Below are 6,000 nucleotides of genomic sequence, written 5' to 3'. Positions count from 1 at the left end.
AAGTGTTGGAATTGGGCGCAGAGACGACACGAGGCCTCCATGCCCCTTGGTGCGTTGCCCTTTGTTGGGTCCTGGCTCCCGAGGGGCCCAGGTAGTCCCGGGAGCGTCCAAGCAGCCTTCCGGGGGCTTTTGTGCTGTGGCTTTGGTCTGCAAACCATCTCTTAATAGAGTGTGGAGGGGAAGGTCAGGCCATTTCTTACATATGAATTTCAAGGGGCTTTTCAAGTTCTGAATTTGTTGAATTGAAAAAAGAGTTCTTCTTGATTGACTTCACTCAGCCAGCCCTGCCTTGGAGTGAATCAGAGCCCAGAGATGAAGTCCCAGAGGGGACACTGTTGTCATTGGCACAGGAGATGGCTTCCTCCTTGGGAACCCTTAAAGCAATGGCCTCGTTTTGTAAAGAAGGAAATGGAGGCGCAGACAAGCCACGTCATTTGCCTGAGAAGAAGCTAAGCACACTGCAGGTAGCTCTCTTCACTGCAGGGCAGAAACTTGAACTTGAACCTGTTTGATAGGCTTCAAGCCACAAGCCATTAACCCCAGGGTGAGCTGCCAGGAGTCCCGTCTGGGGCAAGTCTCCTGGCGGTGCTCAGAGATCCAGGGATGGATGAACCATGGACACTGCCTCTGAAGGGTGGCAAGGCTTCTCCTGCTGGGCTCGAGGCAGCCCCAGGTCCTCAGGACCCACAGGTGGGTCAGCATCCTGGCTGGGGTGGCCTGGAGGCTGTGCATGGCTCCACCTATGTCAGTGGATTCAGTCCATCCTGGGGATAGATGCCCTCTCTGTGTGGTGGTTTTTAAGTAGCATCATGGCTGAAAGTGTGAAATGGAGGGTCTGGAGTTCCGGGGTCTGGCTTTAGGATCTGCTGTAAACCTCAGCCCTTCTCCCATTCGCGGGTCCGAGATGCATGGCACGTGGACGAGTTGGGCTGGGGCCCGTGCTGGCCCCTCCCAGTCCTCCCGCGTATACCCGACAGTCTCGCCGGCAGGCAGGGCAGCGCAGTGCCGGAGGGAGCTCCTGGGGAGGACTCTCTGGCTTTGGTCTCTTCTCTTAGTGAACAACTGGGAGGCCCCAGACACAGCACGCAAGGCTCAGATATGGACTCTGATGGTCTTCAGATACCTTCGTTCAGAATGCTCATCACTGGTTGTATAGCAAATAGGAGCTGATTAACAGGGGATAAAGCATGGAGGGGGGTTTCTAAAGGTGCCATGAGGCTCGATTGTCACACTCCTGCTCTTTATGGTGGTTGATGACTCAGACAGGGACAGGTGGCAGCGTTATTAAATTTGAGGATGACACGAAGCTGGGAGCAATGGTGAGTGCGTCTCATAGACAGGATTTAAATATATCTCAGCATTCAAGATGATAGGTTGAACCTAGCAAGATATAATTTAGTAGGAATAAATTGAAAGTACTTTATTTGGGTCAAAATAGCCAAACTCTCCAAGCCTGTGGTGGGTGAGACAGGGCTAGGTGGTGGCAAATATAATCCTTAGCAAGCCACAGAGTGAGTCAGCAGTGTGATAGGGTGGCATCAAAAATCCAGAGGGGCCTTAGGTTGTATTAATAGAAGTATTGTTTACAGAAGAAAGGAGGAGACCCTGCCCTATCCTTTGTTAGGACACTGCTGGGGTCCTGTCTTCAGATCTTTATGCCCCACTTTAAAAAGGACTTTGAAGAGCTGAGTAAGCTTCCAAAATGAATTCCACAGACAAAAAAAAAAGATGTGATAAATTTATTCTTTGCTACTTAAAAATATTTATTATTATCATAGTAAATATTTTCTCTTTGTAAAAAATAGAGAAAGCACAGCAAAGTGTAATAATGGGGACAAAATTTAGCCATAACCTTAATCTTCTCACCCAGAGATAAGTACTTGAGCACGTTTGGTTTATTTCCTGCTAGTCTTTAGAAAAAATATGCATTTTAAGATGAGATTAGGATGATGTTTATATATAGTCTGTGTCCTATTTTCATTCAGAACTGTATGGGGAGCATCAGTCCATGTTTTAAAGCAGCCACCAAAACCGCGGCCGTAAGTGGTTGCTGACTAGTCTGCTGCATGGATGTCCCGAAAATTCATAATTCGTCTCCTCCTTCCTGGCCTGTCAGCGGGTTGGGCTCTTTCCAGTTTTTTTCCATGTCATAAGTAATCCTGTGATTAACTTCCCTGTACATAAACCTTGGTCTGTGCCTCTGATTATTTCTGTGAGATCAGTTCCTAGAAGCAGGATTCTGGGTTCAAGGAACGCAAACAGTCACGAGGGCCATGAAACATTTTGCTAAGGGGTCCTAGGAAGTTTGTTCCCTCATTAGCACGTGCCCGGCAGGCAGTGCCAGCACCAGCCTGCAAGCCGGCCAGCACAGCTGTCATCCTGAGACGCGATCTCCCCCAGTTTAGCAGGTGGAAATGTTACCGCGCTGGTTTTCATTTGCATTTCCTTGATTGTGGTGAGAGGCTGAATTACCCTTTGGACGTCCTCCCTCCCGTTTGGTGAGGCCTGGCGGGCTGGGCGCTCCGCCTGCACCAGCGCACGCCTTCCTCCCAGCGCGGTGAGCATATCGTGGGGTTTCCTGATAATGGGGATTGTGTCTCCTTCATTTGGCCCTAAGTACACGGAGAAGGATAAAAGAGAGCAGGTCGGGCTGGGGCTGCCCAGGCAGGAGGGTTTGGACCGCACACGTGCAGGTGGGGTCAGAATGAGAGCAGGAGCCAGCCTGCCTGGGTTAAATGCTGCTCATCACCCCTCCCACTGGGCGACCTCGGGCAAGGAAGCCCTGGGCCCCCATCTGCCCTGGGCTGAGCGCCGTGCTGGTGGGGGCGCAGAGAGACGAGACACGTGGCGTGCTGAGCAGGGGCTGGGCACAGGGTTAGCGCTCCTTTACCCTTAGACGTTTTTCTTCTGTGTAACATTATTTCAGTGCCCGTCGTCTGCATGAAGAATGCCTCTGTGACCATGACAGAGCTCACTTCCTCAATTCCATCCTCTGTTTTACCTAACAAATATTTACTAGGTGCCTGCCCTGCGACGGAGAGCGTGCACTGGACGAGCAAATAGAGAAAAGACACGCTCTGTGACCTAAATTCCAGGCCAGCGGGGGATTCAGACAGGCAGCTGAAGAACATACTGGTTGAACGCCAAAGAAGAGAAGTGCCAAAAAAGAGCACACTCTGCAAAAGAGGACATATTCTAGTCCTCTTCTATGTGGAAAGAAAATTAATCGCACTAGTGATCAAATCCACACCAATGCAAACAGCGGGACCCCTTTTCCCATATTATATCAGCAAAGACGGAGTAAAAAGCTAACATGCAGTGCTGGCAGGGTTGTGGTGAAACAGGCACTTCTTTAAATGATGCCATGAAGTCACATGTCCTCTGTAGGTCAAAGACATAAATATGCTGAGAAGTGGCTATTTTCATCCTCAAACAAATGAGAGAGCCGATGGGGAGGGCCGCGGGGGGTGTAGCGGGGGGGGGCGCAGTGCCGCGGGGGGGTTGGGGGGGAGCGTTGCCCTTCACTCCCATCAGAAGCACGGCCTTTCACTTCCTGCCTCACCAGCCCTGTGTCTGACGGGGACGGTCTCTGCTCCGCAGATGAGTCAGCCTCTGGTCTGCTCATCCTCCTCCTTCTCACTGGACATTTCTTGAAGATTTCAATTTTTTTTCCAAAGACCCATTGACTACGTTCCCACATTCTAAAAGCATCTTTCTACTGCGGTGATGTTTGTGGGCTGTTGATCCCGTTGGCTTGTTTTCTGAGACCCACTTCATTTCAGATGTTCCTAAACGGAACTTTAGGACAAGGAAAGGCCTCCTCGCCTCCCTCTGCCACCACCCCGTGCTGCCGCGCTCGGGCCCCCGCGGAGGCCGTGGGCGTGCGCTGGCTGGCGCGGGGCCTCATCTCCAGGTTCTAATCCGAGCTGTGATTTCCCCAGGCAGGTGGGGAGGCTGTCGTCCAACAGAGCCATGCCCAGCAAAGGGAAAAAAGTGCAGCTCTACTGAGTCTTTCCTGCTGGAGTCCTGGGGCAGGAGCGAGCCCCTCGCCTGGGCCCGTTCATCCGCTGGTCAGGACGCCGTGCCCCTGACCCTGTTATCCAGTGGCTGGGAGGAGAAGAGGTGGAGAGGAATTGTGGATGGAAGGCAGTAGGGGTCCGGCCCTTCCCCGAGTCCCCTCTCTCCAGCCGCCTGGGACTTCACCCAGCGCCCCCAGACGCCGAGTCGGCTGCAGCAGCCTGGGCAGTGCCTCGTGCTGTCTGTGTATTTTCAGGAGCTGCGGGGGACGTCGTGTGTGTAAAATTAGCATCGCCTTGTTGGCCCCTTACAGACTGGTTCGGAGTGAAATGTTTTAGCAGTGGTGGGTTGACTCTATCAGGAGAACAAGAGCTAATTAAATTCCCACTGACCAGCAAGCAGTGAATTATTTATACCCAGACAGATGCAATCTCGTCCCCAGCATCCAGCTCAACCCAACGTGCATCCTACCTGATTTTCCAAGGGGAGACGAAGAAGAAGGAAAAGACTCGGGTACTAGAGAGAGGAGACAGACGTTAGGGAGACCCGTGGAATCTGGCCCAAGAGGCCCTTGGCCTCCTCTGCGGATGGGGAAACTGGGGGCGCAAGTGACGTCTCAGGGCTCTCCTCTCAGTTCCCAGGAGCCACGGCCTCCACGCTGCTCCTTGCATGTGGAAATGACAGAAAAACAAAAAAACTCAACAAACCATTCTTTAACATGATCTCAGCTGTTTGGAGGGGAAATTAATTTCACTAATGAATTGGCTAATGCGTGTCACAGAGACTTACTAATCTGCCACTTGGTGGCCTTTGGTGGCCGCTGAGTGGCTGCTAGCTTGCACTGTGGAATGAGTGATTAGCTTGTGCCCCCACTGCCCACTTCCTCTGTCCGCATTCATGGTGGGAGCGTGTCTAGGAGACAACGTGGATTTCATGGAACCAGTGCACTGGGAACCCAGCACCCCCACTGCCCCACATCTGGGGACAGTGCCTTGGCACGAGCTCCCCTGGGTACGGGGAGGATGGGAGACTGGATCTGCGCTGGGCCTGTGTCCCCACTAGCGTGCTCCCCTCCCTGGGGCAACAGCGGGCGCCGCCCCCCGGGTGCCAGGGGCTATGACTCGGCGAGGACGTGAGTCTTCCTTTTGTAGCGTTTGAGCCGGCCGCAGGGGAGGCGTCTGCTGCATGGCCGGCTGGGCTGTGGGGCCTGGGTGCCGTCACGCGCAGCACTTCTCGGCTTCGATGGTGACCCTGTAGGGTGAGAAGGTGCTGGCACAGGGCCTGGGGGCCGAGGTCAGCCTCTTTAGCTGGCTCGGGACACCTGAGTGGGGCCCCTGTCTGTTTTCATGTGAATCAGCAGGGGCTAGCCCTGCTCTGCTCACCTTTGAGGGTGTCTGAGGCAGAGGTGGGGTCTGGAGTTTGGGGAACCAAGGGGAAGGCTCTCCCCTGGGAGTCAGGTGCCTGGCCCCTCAGCCCTGGCGAGGCCAGGCTCTCCTCCCATCCCGGCAGCTCCCCGCGTGGCCCCATCACCGCAGCCCTGACGCTTCTGGGCCCCTGAGCACCATGGTGAACCTGAGGCCCCAGGAGGTACATGGACAAATGGGCAAAAAGCCCTTTTCAGAGAAGTCACCTTAGGGGAGTCTAAACTTAGGCCCCAAATCTCTGAAGCATTTTGAGACACCTCTTTGGGAGTTACTGTCACGGCCCAAGGTGTATTTAATTATGGAAACACGTTCCTTTGAAGGTGGAGCTGATTTGGGGAACAGCTGAGAGCCACCTGGCTGTGTCTGGTGGGGAGCACTGGTGCATAAAAGTCAGTGTTGATCCGAGTCTCAGCTCCATCTTCGGTCAGATATGTGGCCTTGGGTGAGTTACCCAATCCCTGTGCACTTCAGTTTACCCATCTGTGGAATGGGATTGGCCATCCTCCATCTCAGGGTCATTGGGTGGAGAAAATGAGCTGATGAGGTGAAGCCCTCAGCA

The sequence above is a fragment of the Vicugna pacos genome, chromosome 16 (assembly GCF_048564905.1).
Source record: "Vicugna pacos chromosome 16, VicPac4, whole genome shotgun sequence".
NCBI lineage: Eukaryota > Metazoa > Chordata > Mammalia > Artiodactyla > Camelidae > Vicugna > Vicugna pacos.
The sequence above is the reverse complement of the archived record's forward strand: the minus strand, read 5'-3'. Positions refer to the sequence as shown.